Source organism: Ranitomeya imitator, chromosome 2 (assembly GCF_032444005.1).
Source record: "Ranitomeya imitator isolate aRanImi1 chromosome 2, aRanImi1.pri, whole genome shotgun sequence".
Classification (NCBI taxonomy): domain Eukaryota; kingdom Metazoa; phylum Chordata; class Amphibia; order Anura; family Dendrobatidae; genus Ranitomeya; species Ranitomeya imitator.
This window is the reverse complement of record NC_091283.1, coordinates 164,907,703-164,932,344: the sequence shown is the minus strand read 5'-3', so window position 1 is coordinate 164,932,344 and position 24,642 is coordinate 164,907,703. Positions and strand designations below refer to the sequence as shown.

Here is a 24,642-nt window from a genome sequence, read left to right as displayed (position 1 = left end):
ACCCTCCCATTGTAGGTCAATGTTCTGTAAACTTCAGCTCTACAGCTACAGCTGGAAAGAATGAGAATTACACAATGGTGGGGATAAAAACTAGAATACAATATTGAAGCACAGAGTATTTCAGCAGAGAAGTCTGTTGTTTTTACAGGAGGCAGTGACCAGGGATATGATGATTTCAATGAGGACAGGACTGCAGGTGATGGGGAAGTGTCAAGGTGTGAGGAGGGAAAAGGAGGCAGGTGGGAGGGTCAGAAACAGAGAGCGGAAGGAGCAGTGTCCTTAGCAGTGCAGAGTGTTTTAGGAGAGGAGTGTGGAGATGTTATGAGGCCAGGTAAAGTAAAATAAAATCCTTCAAGTAGAATAGGCTGTTTCTTAAACAACCACATCCCCGGGCAGACAGTAGATGACAACACCCTCTACTTAGGTAATAAATGGCAAACTATTGTTTTCTGTTATCAGCCTTAGAAGTTAACACAGTTTAAGACCGCATTCACATGACATGTTCCTGATGCATTTCTTCCCATGATTTTATGAAAATCGCAGCAAAAGAAAATACACGTCAACATGTAAAGATCCCCAGTAAATATCACCCACTTTGTTTAATTTCTTAGATATATTATTCAGCAATTTATTTCTGGGTAAGTTGAGTGACCACTATGGCTAGCCTTATTCATGGAGGGCCACAATACGGTGACCTCTAAGGTTAGCCTTGGCAGAGAGGGCAAAGATATGGCAAGGTATTAAGGTTAGCCTCTTACAGGGTGGGCCATGACATGGTGACCACTAAGGTTATCTTTATACAAGGTGGGCCAAAATATGGTAACCATTAAGGTTAGCCTTTTACAGGGTAGGCCATAATACAGTGATCACTAGAGTTAGCCTTATACAGGGTGGGCCACGATATGGTGACCTCTAAGGTTAGCCTTATACAGGTTGGGCCATGATATTGTGACCACTAAGGTTAGCCTTATACAGGGTGGGCCACGATATGGTGACCTCTAAGGTTAGCCTTATACAGGGTGGGCCATGATTTGGTGACCTCTAAGGTTAGCCTTATACAGGTTGGGCCACGATATGGTGACCTCTAAGGTTAGCTTTATATAGGGTGGGCCACGATATGGTGACCTCTAAGGTTAGCCTTATACAGGGTGGGCCATGATTTGGTGACCTCTAAGGTTAGCCTTATACAGGTTGGGCCACGATATGGTGACCTCTAAGGTTAGCTTTATATAGGGTGGGCCACGATATGGTGACCTCTAAGGTTAGCCTTATACAGGGTGGGCCACGATATGGTGACCTCTAAGGTTAGCCTTATACAGGTTGGGCCATGATTTGGTGACCTATAAGGTTAGCCTTATACAGGGTGGGCCACAATATGGTGACCACTAAGGTTAGCCTCATACAGGGTGGTCTATGATAACTGGTCACCACTATGATTATCCTTATACAAGGTGGACCATGATACAATAATCACAAATTTTAGCCTTATACAGGGTGGGACACGGTAACATGCGACCACTAAGATTAGATTTATGCAGGGTAGTCTACGATTACCGGTGACCACTATGATTATCCTTATGCAAGGTGGGCCATGATAATAAGTGACCACAATGGCTAGTCTTATATAGGATGGGCCATGACAATTTTTGACTACTAAGGTTAGCCTTATACAAGGTGGGTCAATGATAGCCGGTTACCACTATTCTTAGCTTTATACATTGTGGGTCATGATACGGTGAGCCTTATTCAGTACAGAGAGGGCGAAGATATGGAAACCATTAAGGATAGCCTCTTACAGGATGGGCCATGATACGGTGACCACTCAGATTAGCCTTATACAGAGAGGGCCAAGATATGCAAACCGTTAAGGATAGCCTCTTACGGGATTGGCCATGATACGGTGACCACTAAGGTTATCTTTATACAGGGTGGGCCAAAATATGGTAACCATTAAGGTTAGCCTTTTACAAGGTGGGCCATGATAACGGTCACCACTAAGGTTAGCTTTATGCAGGGTGGGCCATGACACCTGGTTACCACTAATGTTAGTCTTATACAGGGTGGGTCACGATGACCAGTGAACGCTATGGTTAGCCTTATACAGGGAGGCCATGACAATTGGTGACTACTAAAGTTAGCCTTATACAGGGTGGGTCACAATAACCGGTGACCACTGTTTAGCTTTATACAGGGTGGGGCCCCGATATGGTGACCATTAAAGTTAGCCTTATATAAGATTGACAATGATATGGTGACTACTAAGGTTAGCTTTATACAGGGTGGGCCACTCTAGCTGGTGACCACTAAGGTTAGCCTTATACAGGGTGGGCCACGATAACCTGTGACAACTATAGTTAGCTTTTTACATAGTGGGCCACAATGCGGTGACCATTAAGGTTAGCCTTATACAGGGTGGGCCAAGATACAGTAACCGATAAGGTTGGCCTTATACAGGGAACCATACAGTAACCACTGATGTTAGCTTTCTAATAATAATAATAATAATAATTTTATTTATATAGCGCTAGCATTTTCCGCAGCTCTTTACATGTTAGGGGGACTTGTACAGACAATAAAAGACAGAATAACAATAATTACATATATCAACATATACCAAGAGGTATAATGAGGGCCCTGCTCGCAAGCTTACAATCTATGAGGAAATAGGGGAGACACGAGAGGTGGATGGTAACAATTGTATTGTACAGTCCAACCATAAATGTAATAAATAGGGTGTTCACATAATGCTGAATGAACCAGTAGCCAACCAGTATGTGTAAAAGTACAGACACAGAGGGCTATTAATTGCATGAATGGTGTGAGAACAGATGATACTAAGAAAATTTTGTTTGAGCAAAACAGGGATAGTTAGATAAGTATGTTGAGGTGATAGACCAGTCTGAAGAAATGCGTTTTTAGGGCACGCTCAAAACTGTGGTTATTGGGAATAAATCTACGTGTCCTGGGTAGTGCATTCCAAATAATTGGGACAGCAAGCAAAAAGTCTTGGAGACGGGTGTGGGAGGTTCGGATTATTGAGGATATTAATCTTAGGTCATTAGCAGAACGGAGGGCACAATTAGGCCGGAGTCACACTACCATATAATACGAACGAGTGCTATGCGATAAAAAAACAAAAAAAATCGCATAGCACTCGGACCAGTATTCCTCTATGGGGCAGCTCCCATCATCGTTTTTTTCCTCGGCCGTTTTCAACGTACGAGTGAAATCGCAGTATGCTGCGATTGTCACCGACACTCAGCCGAGTCTCAGCTCACTCGCACCCATATAAGCCTATGGGTGCGAGTGAGACAACGCACATCACTCGGATATCATCCGAGTGATGTGCATTATACACTGACCCCGGCAATGGAGAAAACGGAGAAATTAATTTCTCTGTCTCCTCCGCAGCTGTGCTCCGATCTGCTCTGTGCGAGAGGCTCGGAGCTCAGATGCATGACACTCGGCTCCTGCTGACAGCAGAGCAGGAGCCGAGGGTCATTAGCATATCGCATCCGATGCTATCGCATCGGATGCAATACGCTAGCGTGACTCTAGCCTTATGGTGATATACTGAGACGAGGTAGATGTAGAGTGGTGCTGAAGCATGGAGTGCTTTGTGGGTGAGAGTGATAAGTTTATATTTGAACTCTGGAGTGGATGGGTAACCAGTGCAATAGCTGGCACACGATTGAGGCATCAGTGTAACAGTTGGCGAGGAATATGATCCTGACTGCTGCACTCAGGACAGATTGGAGAGGAGAGAGTTTAGTAAGAGGGACACCAATTAGTAGAGAGTTGCAATAGTCCATTTGAGAATGAATAAGAGCAATGTTAAGAGTTTTTGCAGTGTCGAAAGTAAGAAAAGTCCGAATTCTAGAAATGTTTTTGAGGTGTAGATGACAAGTGTGAGCGAGTGATCAGATGTAGGGAGTGAATCTGGTATGATCCCATGATGCTTGGAAATAATGGTAGAACCACACACGGAAATGACAATATCAGGCATAGGTAGGTTAGTGGACGGAGGAAACTAGTTCAGTTTTTGAACAGTTCAGTTCCAGATAGATAGTAGATAGTTCCAGATAGCAGTAAGACAATCACTGGTGTTTTGTAGTAATGCAGGCGTGATGTCAGGAGATGATGTGTATAATTGAGTGTCATCAGCAAAGAGATGGTACTGACAACCAAATCTACTGATGGTGTCACAATTGGGATGAGTAAAGGTACCTTCACACATAACGATATCGTTAACGATATCGTTGCTTTTTGTGACGTAGCAACGATATCGTTAAGGAAATCGTTATGTGTGACAGCTACCAACGATCAGGCCCCTGCTGGGAGATAGTTGGTCGCTGAGGAAAGTCCAGAACTTTGTTTCGCGCTGGACTCCCGCTGACATCGCTGAATCGGCGTGTGTGACGCCGATCCAGCGATGTCTTCACTGGTAACCAGGGTAAACATCGGGTTACTAAGCGCAGGGCCACGCTTAGTAACCCGATGTTTACCCTGGTTACCAGCGTAAACGTTAAAAAAACAAACACTACATACTTACCTTCAGCTGTCTGTCCCCGGCGCTCTGCTTCTCTGCACTCCTCCTGCATCCTGTGTCAGCGCCGGCCAGCCGGAAAGCACAGCGGTGACGTCACCGCTCTGCTTTCCGGCTGACCGGCGCTGACAGTGCAGAGGAAAGCAGAGCGCCGAAGGACAGACAGCTGAAGGTAAGTATGTAGTGTTTGTTTTTCTAACGTTTACGCTGGTAACCATGGTAAACATCGGGTTACTAAGCGCGGCCCTGCGCTTAGTAACCCGATGTTTACCCTGGTTACCGGGGACCTCGGGATCGTTGGTCGCTAGAGAGCTGTCTGTGTGACAGCTCTCCAGCGACGCTGCAGCGATCGACATCGTTGTCGGTATCGCTGCAGCGTCGCTTAGTGTGACGGTACCTTAAGTCCGGTGGACGGCACAACAAACACAAACAACGGGTTGGAAAAAAAGGGAGAGGAAGGTCCTAACAGTAGGGAGCGAGGGATGGGGCACCTCTTAACCTCTACCTATCCCTAAGCTCCACTAACAGCCTATGCGGGTCTTCTCCCCGCCGCCATCATGTGCCTAGTCCCTAGCTGTCACCTCACTATACCCTGGCTAGGGAACTGGTCAGCAAGGACACTAGCCTCACCACTGCAAATGGTATCAACACAGGGGAAGTGACAAGTACCAGACAGACAAGGAAAGGGAAAATGATACTTTAGCTCCAGCCTCCCCTGCCAAGCTCCACACAGCAGAGGATACAGAACCAGGAACCCGAACTCCACAAAAGCAGCATATATACCGCTGAAACCAGAGAGCAAAAAACTCCTAGGTTGGTCTTCATAGATTAACTCTATTACCAACAGTCAGCTGATACATCATGTGATAATTTAAAAGATGGTGGGAGTGGTCACCACCCACATCAGCTGACCAGCAACAAAGCAGCTGCCAGCAAAGAAACTGACATTAACCTTTGCTGGCCCAAAAGGAAAAAAGCAACGTTTACATTAAAGCAGAACCAGAGCTGTCATGACTCATGAATGCAAAAATGAATCATGACATATGGTTTGTCCAATAGGGGCAGTATACAAGGAGAATAGGGGGGGGCCTAGAACTGATCCTTGTGGAACCCCGACAGTAAGAGGAAAAGGAGAGGAGGAGGAACAAGCAAAAGATACAGTGAAGGAGTGGTCAGAGAGGTAGGAGGAGAACCAGGAGAGAAAGGTGTCCTTGAGGCTGATGGAGTGTAGTATAGTGAGGAGGAGCTGATGATCCACTGTGTCGAATGTTGCAGAGAGATCCAGGCAAACCAGCAAGGAGCAGTGACCATTAGATTTAGCTGTTAGTAGATCATTAAAGACATTAGTGAGGACAGTTTCAGTAGAGAGCAGAAACCGGATGGTAGAGTGTCAAGAAGAGAGTTATCTGAGAGATAGCAGATTAAACAGAAGTGGACCAAGCGTTCCAGGAGTTTCGAGATGAAGGGGAGATTAGAGACCGGTCTCACAGTTTTAGTCGAGGGATGGTTTTTTAAGTAATGGATGTATGCTGGTGTGTTTAAATGAGGGAAAGATATACCATATGAGAGAGGGGTTGAATATTTTTGTTAGGTGAGTGGTTACAGCAGGGGAAATAGACGGGAGGAGATGTGAGGGAATAGGGTCACTGGTGCAAGTAGTAGGGCAAGAAGATGCAAGGAGCTTTATACAGGGTGGGCCATGATGATCAGAGACCATTATGGTTATCGTTATATAGGGTGGGCAACTGTAATCGGTGACCACTAAGGATAGCCTTAAACAGGGTGGAGCAGCATTGCAAGAGTTAAAGAAGCAGAAACGCTTGTATTGTGATGCTGGATATGACGGTAGATGCTATTGGACTTCCTGCGTCTCCTGTATCGGGTTAGTACATCCTTCCATTATCCTGTACAAACCACTCAAGCGTGGTCCCATCTGGTAATGTCAATAATGCAACATATAGACCTGAAAGATGAATGCCCATATAACCTGTGACTCCCCTGAAACTGCAAATCTCAGTTTACAGGTTCACATGCTGAGAGTTGTAGAGACCCAAGGCCTAGAAGGTCCCATTGTGCAGACCTCTCATCTATAGGAAGATACATGAAAAATGCCTAATCCAAGTGTAATGAGAAGTTCGGCAACTTTCCAAAGATCTCTCCTTTCTGTCAGTGAATTGCAATCTGAAAATCCCTAGCTGGTCTGATACATCCCACAGCTGAGTGTTTGTTACAGTTGTAACCAGTCTGTTACGTCCCGTGAGCTATTACATCAGCTTCCCAGGGTTCTCCCCTGTTTTTGTTACAATGTGTCAGTCTGGAGCCCAGGCTTATCACCTTATAATAGGATAGTCCCAGACCCTCAGCTGATGCATTTCAGCCTCTGGATTTAAGTAGATTAACATTCACTGACAGAGATCTTGTAAAGGTAATATAAAATCTATTACAAACTACCTCAGACCAGAGACCCCTTTTACGTTCCCCTAGATTCGTAGTAAGTCACCCTACCGAGATATCTGGATAAGACCCCCGGTGCCTCCGCCGCATGACAATGATCTTACAGTCCCTGTCATCTAGGAATCTGCGCCCTCTCGGTCTTCTTGTTTTTCTCCTGTTCTGGATGTTTTGGGGGGTTAAAATTCCTGGAATCGTCTCGTGAGTGGCCGTAATTGAAAACACATGTGCTCATCTGTACACAGCCTGGCTCCACTCTTCATGCCATGTGCTCCCTACTCTGCTTCCCATCACCCAAAAACTTCCTTGTTGTAAGCTACAACAATACAATGCTAACATTTTTCTGCTATATGGCGCTTACAAAATACCACTACACAGAGAGAAATATACCGACATATGATGCTCACATAACACCTCAATACAGTGCTCATATAATACGACCAAACATTGCTCACATAACACGGTGTGAGGCAGTGACCCCTGTTACAGCTAGGGGGTGCTGTATGTGCTCTCCAGAATGTGCAAGGAAGCGTAGTGAAGCCATGAGGGTGTACTACAGACACAGCTGTGGCTGTAATTAGAAGAGTGAAGCAGTGACTGATTAAAAAGCCCTGTAGTACTGGGGGAGGTGTGTCAGTGTGTTCTTGGAAGCAGACAGGGCAGTTGTCTGCAGAGCTCTCTCTGTGTGGAGCAGCACAGAGGCTAAAGGAACCAGAGAGACTGACACCCTGCGTCTTGGGCTGTCTTATGTGTACCCGGCTGCACTCCAGAGGATAAAGAGTGCAGTGGGCTGAGTGAGTACAGAGACTTGTTACCGGCGTGCGGTCACCCAGGGAAACTGGACAGAGGGAAGTTCGGCCTGTGTATTGACTGCGTCATATAGCCATGCATTATTAATGGACTGTATGAAGAAGCCGTATACTATATTGACTGTGTGAAGTAACACAATAAAAGAACATTTTGTTTGAACTTGCTTGGGTCACTGTCGTTTCACTGTATATGGTCCTACCGCTGCATCACAACGGCCATACAGTTCTCACATATTACTGCCATATGATACACATATATTACCATACACTTTACATATATTCCCATACAGTGCTCACATACTTCCGGCATACAGTGCACATATAATACTGCCATGCTCAAATAATACTACACTTCTGTGAACATATACCACCACCATACAGTGCTAACATTTTGCTGCTATACAGTGCTTGCAAAATATCACCGTATAGTAACACGTATAGTCACATACAATAATACCTCCACACAGTACATATATAATACCACCAGTATTCCCATAGTATCACCATACACTGCTCACTTCATACCACAAAACAGTGCTCACATAATACTGCCATATAGTGACCGAATAACAACTCCATACATAAAGCAACTTAATATCAGTGCAGTGCAATAAAATACTGCTTTAGTCCGAAATCAGATGTTCATGGCCTGACTGCGGGTGTCCTGCCCTGAATGTGTCACCTTCATATATTCCTATGAGGCCATAGAGTTTGGGTCAGGAGACGTGCGGTCCGTACGTGCTTCACGCTCCAATGTCCGTACATGGGCTGTGGTACAATGTGTTACTATCCATAGTGATTCTATGCCTTTTATGTAAAGCTGTTTTCAATACAGTCAATAAAAATACCAGTTGGGGGGAATATACAGATGGTCCAGTAGATCAAGTGCAGATGCTATGACAAGGCCCTTTCCCTGGAGATGACATTAGGCCACTTATTTACAAGTGAGGAGGGATCGGCACAGGAAGATCCTCCCATGAGGACAGAGGAATCTGTTGTACGATTACCCTGACATAGCAGCTCGGACTTCTGTATCCGTCTTATTGTCACTGGACGAAAGTGCAATTATTTTACTCTGTCAACTAATAATCCAGAAAAGTTGATAATCTGAAAAATAATGTGGGATTTCAAAAGACTTCCTCCACCCTCAGGGTATGTTCACATAGAGATTTTTCATGGAGTTTTCAAAACTGAGAACATACCCCGAGAACATACCCTTACAATATACTTTCTATGGTTATCAACTAATTCAAAGTATCAGATATCTGACACATATTAGTGGCCCATATATGTTTATGTACACATGGACACCGAACATGCTGCATGCTATGTGTCTCAAACATGCTGCCATATAGTGCTAAAGCTGCTGAACAACAGTTGTGTACCTTGCAGAGATGACATCAGAGTGTACAAGTCATCACAACCACTAAATAGCACTTAAATAACATCTTCATATAGTCTCCAAATAATACCCCCAAAATCATGTGCTTTCAGACTAATAGTGCCCAAATACTGCAATCATACAGTGCTCAACTAAGACCATTACACAGTACTGTATTTATAAACTTATCACTCTCACCCACAAATCACTCCATGGCTCAGCACCACCCTACATCTCCTCCCTGGTCTCAGCCTACCACCCTACCCGTGCCCTCCGTTCTGCTAATGACCTGAGGTTAGCATCCTCAATAATCAGAACCTCCCACTCCCGTCTCCAAGACTTCTCATGTGCTGCCCCAATTCTTTGGAATGCGCTACCCAGGTTAATACGATTAATCCCCAATACACACAGTTTTAAGCGTGCCCTAAAAATGCATTTCTTCAGACTGGCCTACCGTCTCAACGCATTAATCTAACTATCCCTTTGTTGCAGATTCAATATTTTTCTTCATAACTACAGTAGGTTCCTCGTATCCTGTTCTCACCTGCTTCATGCATCTATTAGCCCTCTGTGTCTGTACGGTTACATATTCTGGCTGATAAACGGTTCATGCAGCATTACATGAACACCCGATCCTTACACTATGGCTGGTCAGAAAAATGAATGTAATTGTTACCATCCACCTTTCGTGTCTCCCTTTTTCCTCATAGATTGTAAGCTTGCGAGCAGGGCCCTCATTCCTCTTGGTATCTATTGATTTATGTGATTATTGTTATGCTGTGATGTCTTTTATTGTCTGTACAAGTCCCCTCTAAAATGTAAAGTGCTGCTGAATATATTGGCGCTATAGAAATAAAATTATCACTATTATTTATATTATTATTATTATTATAGTGCTTAAATAGAACAACCACACTGATAAATAATATCACCGGGAAGTATACTTTAATTTTAAATAACACCACCAAACAGTGCCCAACTACTGCAGTCATACAGTGTTCAACTAACACTACTGTACATGCCAAAATAAAGCCTCCATACTGTGCGTAAATAAAACAACCACCCATAACCTAACTAAAACGACCATACTGTGCTAAACATCACCAGAAATCATATTTTTACATAAGCTCATCTATCATACAATGCCCACATGCTACTATCATACAGGGTTCGACTAAGACCACCAAAGACTGCCTAAATAAAACCATTATAAAATAGCTACAAATTTTCTAAACTTCCCAATATATACCGCCATAGGGTGTCCAACTGTCGCCAGACAACACCCACAAAACATTACATGCATAACTTCCTATGAAAGTGGTTTCTTCTAATAGAGACGCTGATGGTTCTCTCAGGATCCTGCATCGGGTCGTCTTTGGCGGGCAGACACATGGCGTTACCCAGAAATATTGGCATTGACGGTACGAGCTGCTTACATGTACGGGCTGTGCTTTGGCTCATGTCCCTCTCATCCTTCCTCCTGTCACATGTAAGTCATTAGGGCAGGTCTGCACATGACGCAGGTCGCTCCAGCAACGTGCCATCTTACATCTGGCATAAAGTAGAGGAAAATGAATAATGTGGAATGTGATATGTGCCATAAATGTGGGTGCGGGCAGAGATGATGTAACCGCATGTACAGAACATAGCGAGGACTATAACAGTGAAAATTGGCTACGCAGGCACTGCTGATGTGGTCCCTAAATGGCCTCTTACACCCCACAATAGAGAACAGGGGTCAAAAACTCAGCTGGGTATGTGGGCCACATATAGAAAAGCCGCATTATTTAAAGAACAAATTTACATTCTTAGTGATACCATTTTTTTTTAATATACCTTTTGAACATTTTTGCCGGTTTTTTTTATAGTTTTTTTTTAGAGCTTGGGTCATTATGGATGTGGTGGTAACAAATTTGCACTAATATTGTAGTTATGTCCCCCATGTTGTCCTCATATCCAGATCCTCATATTGTAGTTACAGTATGTCCCTAGGTGTTAGAGGAGGTAAGTAGGAAAAAAAAAAAAAATGAAGCAAAAAATGTGTTCAATTCTGTACTAATATTCCTATCCTGGATTACAGTATATATATGTCCCTAATCCCTATCCTGGTATGCATGGCCCTCTAATCCTTATCCTGGTATGCATGGTCCCCTCATCCCTATCCTGGTATGCATGGTCCCCTCATCCACACCCTGGTATGCATGGCCCCCTCATCCCTATCTTGGTATGTGTAACACCCCAGGTAACCGGTTGTTACAGTGATGTTGCCTTCCTTTCGGGGAGGGTAATATCATGCTTGGAGGCAAGGAGGATTCCCTTGATCAGGTAACGCACCTACATGCAACACATTCTGAATCCAGGCCAGAAGGGGGAGCTCTGAACCCGGATTCAGGGGAGCTTCCCCAGCTTTAAAAGGAACCTGTCACCCCCAAAATCGACAAAGAGCTAAGCCTACCAGCATCAGGGGCTTATCTACAGCATTCTGTAATGCTGTAGATAAGCCCCCGATGTATCCTGAAAGATGAGAAAAAGAGGTTAGATTAAACTCACCCAGGGGCGGTCCCGCTGCGGTGGGCGTCGTGGTCCGGTCCGGAGCCTCCCATCTTCTTACGATGACGTCCTCTTCTTGTCTTCACGCTGCGGCTCTCTGACCTTTCCTGGAGCCTCCCTGCCTCAATAGGGCAGACAAAGTACGCCTGTGCTGGAGCCGCAGCGTGAAGACAAGAAAAGGATGTCATTGTAAGAAGATGGGAGGCCCCGGACTGCGACGCCCACCACAGCGGGACCGCCCCTGGGTGAGTATAATCTAACCTCTTTTTCATAAGGCCCTGATGCTAGTGGGCTTAGCTCATCATTGATTTTGGGGGGTGGCAGGTTCCCTTTAAGTATTCTTGTCCGGAGGAGGAGTTAGATTAGTCTGGAGAGACAGTGGAAGAGAGAGGAAGGACTGAGAGCAGACTGTGGGGCTGTGCAGCCACGTGTGAGCTGCAGCTCCAGGAAAGGAAGATAACCTGAAGGGTTTCATGTTAGTGATCATCAGAGAAAAGAAGCATAGGAGAAAGAAAGGGCTTAGAGGGGAACTGTGACCGGGCACCCTCTGGGCCGAAGAGCAGGAACCGGGCACCGGGAGCCCGAGGCTGTGTTGTACTCCATGTCGCACGGCAGAACCGGAGGGCATAGGACTTTATGTGATTTGCACGCACCCACACCTGAGGGTGCAGCAGTACATGAGGAGCCTGGGTCGTGATAGAGACCCTATAAAAAGGCTCACACTGACCACCATACGGGTAACTGTCCCAGGACAGGAGAGGACTTTGCCAGCATGCTACAGGCAGCAGGGACCTCGCATACGAGCGCGAGTAGGAAGGCTTATGGACCTCACCTGGGAGAGGGATCACCATTGCCTCCAGGCCAGCCGGACCATATCACCACCTGTTCCTGGTTCCCTGGCCTGTAGCCTGCTACCACCAGTAAACCAGGTAAAGACGTTACAACTCTGTGTCTTCTATTTATTTGCCGACATACACCATCCCTACCCAGCACACCGGAGCCCTGGGGACCCTGCTTCACCTGTGGGAAGCGTTGCCATCTTTGCTGCAGTAAAGGTACCTTCACACATAACGATATTGTTAACGATATCGTTGCTTTTTGTGACGTAGCAACGATATCGTTAATAAAATCGTTATGTGTGACAGCGACCAACGATCAGGCCCCTGCTGGGAGATCGTTGGTCGCTGAGGAAAGTCCAGAACTTTATTTCGTCGCTGGACTCCCTGGAGACATCGCTGGATCGGCGTGTGTGACACCGATCCAGCGATGTCTTCACTGGTAACCAAGGTAAACATCGGGTAACTAAGCGCAGGGCCGCGCTTAGTAACCCGATGTTTACCCTGGTTACCATGCTAAAAGTAAAAAAAAACAAACACTAGATACTTACCTACCGCTGTCTGTCCTCCAGCGCTGCGCTCTGCACTCCTCCTGTACTGGCTGTGAGCCGGAAAGCAGAGCGGTGACGTCACCGCTCTGCTTTCCGGCTCCCAGACAGTACAGGAGGAGAGCAGAGAAGCAGAGCGCAGCGCTGGAGGACAGACGGCTGTAGGTAAGTATCTAGTGTTTGTTTTTTTTTTTACTTTTAGCATGGTAACCAGGGTAAACATCGGGTTACTAAGCGCGGCCCTGCGCTTAGTTACCCGATGTTTACCCTGGTTACCGGCATCGTTGGTCGCTGGAGAGCGGTCTGTGTGACAGCTCTCCAGCAACCAAACAGCGACGCTGCAGCGATCCGGATCGTTGTCGGTATCGCTGCAGCGTCGCTAAGTGTGACGGTACCTTAACATCTCCCCAGAGGACCCCTTTAAGCAGCGTCGGTCCCCTCTGACCGAGAACCACAGGTGGCGTCATGAACCCAAACTTTACAACAAAACCTTTTAAAGACCTTTCCCCTTTTATTTGGGTGCCCAGGGCCACGGACCGGGTCGCAGCCATGTGACATCCCCTTTAATTGCGACTGGACTTGGTACCGAGTACCCCACGGCCCTGGCGGGTGACTCATATGCATGGCCCCCTCATCCCTATCCTGGTATACATGATCCCAATCCCCATCCTGGTATGCATGGCCACCATCAGATAAGCATTACCAAAAATAAACCATCCAACTTACCTTCCTGCGTTCCCTTGCAGTGTCTTGTTCTGATGCCAGCTGCTGATTTATGCTTGTAAGCAGCGCATGGCAGTGATGGACTGCACTGCATACAAGCAGAGGACAGCTGCTGGAATACTCACTGCTCTCCACTCCTACAGTTCCGGCGTATTCAATGATCTCTAATAGCGGGCACAGTAGCTGGCTTCCTTCGGTCTGGCGATTACGTGTGCCTGCTACTTAAGGGAATGAATATTCACTGCTCTCCACTCCTATAGTCCCAGCATGGAGAGAAGTGAATATTCATTCTCTTTAGTAGCAGGCACACAAGATTGCACGGTCACTCAGGGAATCCGGCGGCTGTGCTTTCTGTGTCCGCTATTAAAGAGAAATCAATATTCACTGCTCTCCACTCCATGGGGATGAAGATTTATGAATATTCATTTCTCTTTAGCAGCGGGCACTGGGGTTAGCTGCGGCAGCCGGCTCCTGCTTCCTGTAACCCACAGCTCCGCCGCTGCCCCTCCCCCACATCCCCATCCACAGCCACATCAGGTGCATCATTTCAATTGAATGTACGTCTAAGGACGCACATTCAGCTGAAATAAAACAAAAACACTGCTGCTGCCAGCCCCCTGAACTGGGCAGGGATGCCAAGGGGTCTCCAGTGCCTGCGGGCCACATGAAGCAGCCTCAGTGCCTGCGGGTCGCGTATTTGAGAATCCTGGTATATAATATACGGTTGTGGCTACAGTATGATGTACAGGGTTATGGGCATAACATTGTAAGTGAGGGTGTAAGGTATAGGGCTATGGTATAAGGTAGAGGAACAGGATTATGGTTAGGGTATAGGATAAAGTGTTAAGATAAAAGGTAATAGAGGTAAAGGTAATGGAGAAGAGTTAGAGACAAGTGCTGATGTACAGGATTCATGGCTTAGGATAAAGTATAGCATTAGGGGTTATATGACAGGGGTTGTTGTACAGGATTAGGGGTTAGGGACTGGGTATAGGGTTATGTTTAGGGTATTGTATTAGGGCTTAGAGTAGAGGGTTATAGTTATTGGGTTACTGTAGTGGACCATTATGCTTAGAAACATGGTGCAGATTACGGACGTCATTTTTCCATTTTTGTGTTTTTTTCACACTTAAGGGGAAGAATCGCACCAATCACATTTAAAAAATGGTCCAGGTTGGGAAGTCGTTGGAGAAAACAGCTGTTGTGTAATACGACTCCCCAGAGACTCCCTAATGGTTGCATAACCATGAGCGCTGGCTTCCTGGAGGAACGCTGAGAATCCTCAGCTCTCACATTCTTCAGCTCTTCTCTGAACAATCCCAATTACATTAAGGAAAGATGGCCGCCCAAATGCTGGCGTCAGACTAATAGCATAAGGTTACGGATGCTATAGTGACATACTGATGATAATTAAAGAGTCACAAACACCTTGACCATAAAGAGAACTGCAGACTAAAAACATTTATGGGCTAAAATAATACTTCTGTGTCATCGATAGTTTAATGACAGCAAGCAGAGATCTTGAAAATGTTAATGATTTAAAACACACACGTATATTGGAGACGTGAAGAACTTTTTTTTATCACTTGATTATTTTTATTTTTTTTAAACTATCCCTTTAAGAGCCAGATTGCGATTGTCATGGAAATACGACTCAAAAGGAGTGAAGTTCTAGAAATCGTAGTGTCTGGTCAAGGGCACGTGTAGTCTAGAAGTTACACAAGTGGCTGCTATGAGGTCTGGTCGCTCCTTTGCCCAGTATCATTTTCCCTAGTCACTGAATGAGCAATCAAACCATCACAGGATTAAATCTCCTATGAGGATAAAAAAAAGTAAAAAAAAAAAAAAGTTTTGGTATTGCCATAATTGTACCAACCTGGAGAATCCAATTGTCAGGTCGATTTTACTGCACAATGAACGCTGTAAAAGTAAAACCTAAAAAAACAATGGCAAAATTTTTTTTTGTGACAATTTCACCTGATTTGAAATTTTTTTTGTTGCTGTTTTCCAGTACATTATAGTGTAAAATGAATGGCATTTTTCAAAACTGCAACTGGTCCCACAATAAAACAAGCTCTCATACGGCCGGGGGCATGGAAAAATAAAGTTATGGCTGTTGGAAGAAGAAGAGGAAAAAAGGAAAGCGCAAAAATGAATGTTGGCCGCAAATGGAAGTTTGAAGGTGGCAGCTCCAGATGACCCCGATGTACACTGCTACAAGGGGGTAAATGTGCCCCGAGGAGACTGGGCCCTAAGTAAGTGCAATCCCTAATTCTAGAGCACATACATGGACATGGCGTATGTAGCATCCTTATGTGCTGCGCAGTTTATGCACTGTAAGGGTTAGTCCTAGATCACAGATCATATTGCAGATTATTACCAGCTGCCTTGGACTGAACTGTACAGCGGCTCTGGAGGAGAATATTCACACACAGACCGTGTGAGAAAATGCTAGAGTGTAACGTCAGGGAACGCAGCACAATGAAGTCACTCCATATAGTATAACATTGAGGTTATAATCAATTATCTTTCATTGGGGGCAAGAAAATATGGACGCCAATAATATGGGTTCTAGGGTTCGTATCCCACATAGGAAAAATGTGCATGGAGTTTACATGTTCACCCCTTGTTGCCGTGCCTGTCCCCCAAAACATCAAACAATGTCTTATCTTTGGCTGAGACCAACTGTTGTTGATCGGCCAGTTTAGGAATCTGATCTATAATTCTGACATCATCATTATAACATCATGAAATACTCGTGTCACACCGCATCTTTACCTACTGTATATTGTGTCACAGGAAACAAGGGAAAGACTGAGTCCACGTCCTTTCCGGCATCATTACATCAATTACATTAAAATTTAGGGAAATTATCATATTTAAATCACAATTGAAAATTCCAGTGATGTCCATCCACAACAGCCCCATATAATGTAAGACTAGAGAATGGTCTGTGCCAATAAATGCAGTATTCATATGTATTATTACAGCTGGTATAAGTTATCCATTTTGTATCTAGTGATATGAAGCATACTGGTATAACCTGGGCATATATGTACAGCTGGTATAACCTAGGCATCTCCTGCATACACTTATATATCTGCAGCTGGTATAACCTGTGCACCTTCTGTATATAAATATACAGCTCTCCTGCTTTGTCTAAGAAGTGCATATAGTACATCACCCAACTTAACACACAGACTTTCCTCTGCTCCTAGCATTCACATGGTATGTTTTTCAACTAACCCCAGTTTACCCCAGTGTTATTTATGATGTTGTTTTCTTTGGCTTGATTGTATGCATCTGGTCCACTGTTAATTCTCTGACCAAGATGAACAGAGACCACTCCTCTCTGCTTCACACCTAAATGCACTTTGTAGCACATATATTGCATAGCACAAGTTTGCAAAGACTTTAGCATGCTGTGTGTATCCTATAAGTGTGTCTTAGAAGTGTGAAGATTAATGTAGAATTAAAACCAGAATTGAACCAGAAGGGAACTGAAGGTAACTGAACAGTCACTGTAAACAATGTTTCTGTTTGTTTTCACTCTCACCCCTATAATCCTTCACTTTCTCCTAACCCCCCTAATCCCTACTCCTAGTAAGGAACTGTTCATGTCTTCTTCAATCCTCACTATCCATCTCACCTCCTCCTCTGAACTGTTCCTCAACATACAATCCTCTGTCTCCAAGCACAGACAGCCACCTCATGCCCTCTCCTGCTCCCACCTGCTAACACTTTCTCTGCTCCTTTTCACTGATGGTGATATCTCTCCAAATCCTGGTCCTCCTCACCACATCCCCACAGTAAGTTCTACCTCCCATCCATGCTCCATCACAAATTTCCGTAATCTCTCTAACTTTATACCCATTTGACCAGCCCCCGCTTCCCCAATCCCACTAACAGGAGCTCTGTGGAACGCTTGCTCTGTCTGCAACAAGCTTTCATACATCCATGATCTTTTTGTTGCTACCAAACTTTCCTTCCTCGCCATCACCGAAACCTGGCTCACCCCTTCTGACACAGCCTCTCCTGCTGCACTTTCGTATGGTAGATTCCACCTTTCTGACACACCCCGCCCCAGCAGCAAGCATGGCGGAGGAATTGGCATTCTCCTGTCAGATAACTGCTCCTTCACCCCAATCCCACTGCCACCCTCGGTTACCCTCCCTTCCTTTGAGGTGCACTCTGTGCGCATCTACTCCCCCTCCAACTGGCTGTTATTTACCGCCCCCCAGGGCCAGTCACCGCCTTGTAGCGCTGGGGTCCTGGGTTCGAATCCCACCCAGGACAACATCTGCAAAGAGTTTGTATGTTCTCTCCGTGTTTGCGTGGGTTTCCTCCGGGCACTCCGGTTTCCTCCCACATTCCAAAGACATACTGATAGGGAATCTAGATTGTGAGCCCCATCGGGGACAGTGATGATAATGTGTGCAAAACTGTAAAGCGCTGCGGAATATGTTAGCGCTATATAAAATAAAGATTATTATTATTATTATTCTTTGACTACTTCACCACCTGGCTACTTCATTTTCTCTCCGCTGACATCCCTACTATCATCTTGGGTGACTTCAACATCCCCATTGTCACTTCCCTCTCAGCTGCCACTAAACTTCTATCTCTCACTTCCTCCTTCAGCCTCACTCAATGGTCTTCTGCAGCCGTTCACAAAGATGGTCACACACTGGACCTCATCTTCACCCGCCTCTGCTCTCTATCTATCCACTCTAATTCACCTCTTCCTCTTTCTGATCACAATCTACTCACATTCTCTTCCCTCTCCACTCCTTGTCTACAATTCCCACCCCACAAACTTGCGCACCCTCGCAGAAATCTTAAATGCCTTGATCTACACTCACTCTCTGAATCCCTCCTCCCTCTCACAGACATAAGTTCCCTACACAATGCGGATGCCACTGCCGCTCTATATAACACCACAATAGTTGTAGCTTTGGAATCTATTGCCCCTCTCACACATACCAAAGCTCGCAAAATCAACCGACAGCCCTGGCACACCAGCCTGACCAAAGAACTGAGGCGAGCCTCCAGGGCTGCTGAGCAGAGATGGAAAAGATCCCACTCCAACAAGCACTTTATCGCATTCAAACAGTCCCTCACTATTTTCAAGACCACACTCGCCACAGCTAAACAAACCTACTTCTCATCTCTCATATCCCCCCTGTCTCACAACCCTAAACAGTTATTCAACACCTTCAATTCTCTCCTCCGTCCCCCAGCACCTCCTCTCTCCCCACTCATCTCAACTGAAGACCTCATTTTTCAAGCAGAAGATTGATATCAGAGACAGTTTTGGTCAACAACCCCCAGAGCCCTTCCTCCCAACTTCCCAGCCCTCCACCTCCAAAACCATCTTCTCCATCATTACAGAGGATCGACTCTCCACTCTCAAGATCGCATCTCACCACCTGTGCACTTGACCCTATCCCATCCCACTTCATCCCAAACCCTGCCAGTTCCTTCATCTCAACCCTAACCCATCTCTTCAACCTATCACTAACAACTGGTGTTTTCCCCTCAAGCTTTAAACATGCCCCAATCACACCTATCCTCAAAAAGCCCTCTCTTGACCCATCCTCTCTATCTAGCTATCGCCCTATATTACTTCTCCCCTATGCCTCAAAACTACTGGAACAACACGTCCATCATGAACTGTCTTCCCTTCTCTCTTCCTGCTCCCTCTTCGACCGCTTACAATCTGGCTTCCGGTCACACCACTACACTGAAACTGCCCTAACTAAGGTCACCAATGACCTATTAACCGCCAAGAGCAAGCAACACTACTCTGTTCTCCTCCTCTTGGACCTCTCCTCTGCCTTTGACACAGTGGACCATTCCCTATTACTACAGACCCTCTCATCCCTTAGCATCACAGACTTGGCCCTATCCTGGATCTTGTCATACTTAACAGACTGGACATTCAGCGTCTCCCACTCACACACCACCTCCTCACCTCACCCCCTATCTGTCGGAGTCACGCAAGGTTCAGTCCTAAGGCCCCTGCTCTTCTCCATTTACACCTTTGGCCTGGGGCAGCTCATAGAATCTCATGGCTTTCAGTATCATCTCTATGCTGATGACACACAGATCTACATCTCTGGACCAGATATCACCTCCCTACTAACCAGAATCCCTCAATGTATGTCTGCTATTTCATCCTTCTTCTCCACTAGATTTCTAACACTTAATATGGACAAAACAAAATTCATCATCTTTCCCCCATTTCACGCAACCCCACCAACGGACCTATCCATTACAGTAAACGGCTGCCCACTCTCCCCAGTCCCACAAGCTCGCTGCCTCAGGGTAATCCTTGACTCTGATCTCTCCTTCAAACCACATATCCAAGCTCTCTCTACCTCCTTCATGGATCCGTACATTCTTAAGCCAAGAATCTGCGAAAACCCTAGTCCATGCCCTCATCATCTCTCGCCTTGACAACTGCAACCTCCTGCTCTGTGGCCTCCCCTTGAACACTCTCGCACCCCTCCAATCTATTCTAAACTCTGCTGCCCGACTAATCCACCTGTCCGACCGCTATTCCCCGGCCTCTCCCCTCTGTCAATCCCTTCACTGCCTCCCCATTGCCCAGAGACTCCAGTACAAAACCTTAACCATGACATACATAGCCATCCACAACCTGTCTCCTCCATACATCTGTGACCTCGTCTCCTGGTACTTACCTGCACGCAACCTCCGATCCTCACAAGATCTCCTTCTCAACTCCCCTCTTATCTCCTCTTCCCACTATTGCATACAAGATTTCTCTCGCGCATCACCCCTACTCTGGAACTCTCTACCACAACATATCAGACCTCGCCTACCATCAAAACCTTCAGAAAGAACCTGAAGACCCACCTCTTCCGACAAGCCTACAACTTGCAGTAACCACCAATCGAACAAACCGCTGCACGAACAGCTCTACCCTCACCTATTCTATTCTCATCCATCCCTTGTAGATTGTGAGCCCTCGAGGGCAGGTTCCTCTCTCCTCCTGTACCAGTTGTGGCTTGTACTTGTTTTTAAGTTTAAGATTGTTGTACTTGTTTTTATTATGTATACCCCTCCTCACATGTAAAGCACCATGGAATAAATGGCGCTATAATAATAAATAATAATAATATGTACAGCTGGTATAACCTGAGCATCTCCTGCATACAATTATATATATATGCAGCTTGTTTAGATAGTATATTGGTCTAATGATGGAAGTGCTAAGCAAGGTGAGCTGCTTTGTTGGGTGGGGTTGGGGGGTGGTGGGATTGAAGGGGAATGTTTGAAGGGGGGGAAAAAGCTTTGTATTGAAAATGAGAATGTAACATGTCATTTATCTTGTTATTCTTAATAAAAATTTATTTGAATAAAAAAAATATATATATGCAGCTTGTATAACCTGGGCACCTCCTGTATATAATTATATATGTACAGCAGGTATAACCTGGACATCTCCTGCATATAATTATATATGTACAGCTGGTATAACCTGGGTATCTCCTGCATACAATTATATATCTGCAGCTGGTATAACCTGGGCACCTCCTGTATATAATTATATATGTACAGCAGGTATAACCTGGACATCTCCTGCATATAATTATATATGTACAGCTGGTATAACCTGCGTGTCATGCGGATAACGCAACAGAGTGGGGCTAGACAACCGCAGCGTCTGTTGACGCATACACCTGAGGTAGTTAGAATGGCTTCAACGTTCTATTAGCAGTTCTGTCTTTCTTTGCTTTGGTGCTGCAAGGGTTAAACTGCGTAGTTGGATTCCTGGAATTCTCTGTTTTGGGTGGTATTAGCTGTTCTAAGTTTGTTACTCCCAACAGGTATAGGAACCCTTCGCCTTGCTTCTGACCTTGCCAGTGACAGTTCAATCTGCCTGGTTTGGTGTTGGAGGAGTAGTTCATGTTTGTATTAGGCATTTGGAGGGTTGTACTGGAGATGTCTGCGTGGAGTTGGTTTGAGTGCTTAACCTCATCCTCACCTATTTGGTTTCTCCTACCTATCCCTCCCCTGTGTTCCAATCTGTTGTTTTGCGAGTATATTTGCATGATTGTAGTTTTCTTTCATCTCTGTCTGGTTAGTGTAATCCTATACACTTCAGTCTCACACCTCATTGGGTGGGGGAGGGAACAGATAATATATATATATATATATATATATATATATATATATATATATATATATATATATATATATATATGATATATATAAATATATATGTATGGATAGTATGACCTGGGCATCTCCTTTATATAACTCTATACATGCACAGCTGGTATAACCTGGGCATCTCCCATATATAATTATACAGGTGCTTCTCACAAAATTAGAATATCATAAAAAAACTAATTTATTTAAGTTTTTCAATACAAAAAGTGAAACGCACATATTATATAGTCATTACAAACAGAGTGAGCTACAGTATTTCAAGCGTTTTTCTGTTAATTTTGAGCAACGGTCCAGTTCTTTTTTTCTCCTTGGCCCAGGTAAGACACTTCTGGTGTTGTCTATTGGTCCTGAGTGGCTTTACACAAGGAATATGACACTTGTAGCCCATGTCCTGGATACGGCTGTGTGTGGTGGCTCTTGAAGCAATGACTCCAGCAGCAGTCCACTCCTTGTGAATCTCCCCCAAATTTTTGAATGGCCTTTTCTTTCCTTTCAAAGCTGCGATCAGGGCTGGCGTCAGCACCCGGCGCACTTGGGCAAGTGCCGGGGCCCTGAGCAGGCAGGAGGCCCACTCGCCATTGGGGACACTGGTGCTATGAGAGCTTGGTGCCGGCCCCCGCGAGAGGACATCCCCCCGCCACTCCTGGCCCCGGCACTTGCGATACTTACCTCTCCCGGTTCCAGCGCTGCAGTATCTTCCTTCCTTTGACTGTGGCGCTCAGGTCAGAGGACGCAATGACGTCACCAGTGTGCGCCCTCTGCCTGAGCAGTCGCAGCACAGAGAGCAGGAAGACGCCGACGGTGAGGAGTCCGAAGCAGAGCATCGTCAAGCAACGGTGAGCATTTAATTTTTTTTATATATGTTTGGAGCAATATATGGGGACTGTTATGACCTGGTGGTTAGGACAATAATGGACCTGGTGGTTAAGAGCACACGGAATGATCTGATAGTTACTAATAATACAGGACGAGCTCTGGGACGTGGGAACTCTGTTGACCGCAATCCCTAGTCCTATCACACACACTAGAAATAGCCGTGGATTGCTCCTAACGCTCCCTAGGCAACTCGTCACAGCCTAAGGAACTAGCTAGCCCTAAAGATCGAAAAATAAAGCCTACCTTGCCTCAGAGAAATTCCCCGAAAGAAAAGGCAGCCCCCCACATATAATGACTGTGAGTTACGATGAAAATTACAAACACAGAGATTAAATAGATTTAGCAAAGTGAGGCCCGACTTACTGAACAGACAGAGGATAGGAAAGGTAACTTTGCGGTCAGCACAAAAACTACAAAAAGACCACGCAGAGGGCGCAAAAGACCCTCCGCACCGACTCACGGTGCGGAGGCGCTCCCTCTGCGTCCCAGAGCTTCCAGCAAGCAAGACAAAAATCAAAATAGCAAGCTGGACAGAAAAATAGCAAACAAGAGAAAAACAAGCAGGAACTTAGCTTCTGCTGGGAAGACAGGTCACAAGAACGATCCAGGAGCGAACTAGACCAATACTGGAACATTGACAGGTGGCAAGGAGCAATGATCTAAGTGGAGTTAAATAGAACAGCCAGCTAACGAATTAACCTCGTCACCTGTGGAAGGAAACTCAGAAGCCGCAGCCCCACTCACAACCACCAGAGGAAGCCCATGGACAGAACCAGCCGAAGTACCATTCATGACCACAGGAGGGAGCTTGACAACAGAATTCACAACAGTACCCCCCCTTGAGGAGGGGTCACCGAACCCTCACCAAAGCCCCCAGGCCGACCAGGACGAGCCAAATGAAAGGCACGAACCAGATCGGCAGCATGAACATCAGAGGCAAAGACCCAGGAATTATCTTCCTGACCATAACCCTTCCACTTAACCAGGTACTGGAGTTTCCGTCTCGAAATACGAGAATCCAAAATCTTCTCCACCACATACTCCAACTCCCCCTCAACCAACACCGGGGCAGGAGGATCAACGGATGGAACCACAGGTGCCACGTATCTCCGCAACAACGACCTATGGAATACATTATGGATGGCAAAAGAAGCTGAAAGGGTCAAACGAAATGACACAGGATTGAGAACCTCAGAAATCTTATATGGACCAATGAAACGAGGCTTAAACTTAGGAGAGGAAACCTTCATAGGAACATAACGAGACGACAACCAAACCAAATCCCCAACACGAAGTCGGGGACCCACACAGCGCCGGCGGTTAGCGAAATGTTGAGCCTTCTCCTGGGACAATGTCAAATTGTCCACCACATGAGTCCAAATCTGCTGCAACCTATCCACCACAGTATCTACACCAGGACAGTCCGAAGACTCAACCTGCCCTGAAGAGAAACGAGGATGGAAACCAGAATTGCAGAAAAACGGTGAAACCAAAGTAGCCGAGCTGGCCCGATTATTAAGGGCGAACTCAGTCAAAGGCAAAAAGGACACCCAATCATCCTGATCAGCAGAAACAAAGCATCTCAGATATGTTTCCAAAGTCTGATTAGTTCGTTCGGTTTGGCCATTTGTCTGAGGATGGAAAGCCGAGGAAAAAGACAAATCAATGCAAATCCTAGCACAAAAGGATCGCCAAAACCTCGAAACAAACTGGGAACCTCTGT

At 45.5% G+C, this 24,642-nt stretch overlaps 1 protein-coding gene across 1 annotated transcript in view; it reads right to left on the bottom strand.

Moving 5' to 3' along the window:
* LOC138662310 (discoidin domain-containing receptor 2-like) overlaps positions 1 to 24,642 on the bottom strand; it is a 187,207-nt gene that overhangs the window by 43,536 nt on the left and 119,029 nt on the right. The window lies entirely within an intron of this gene.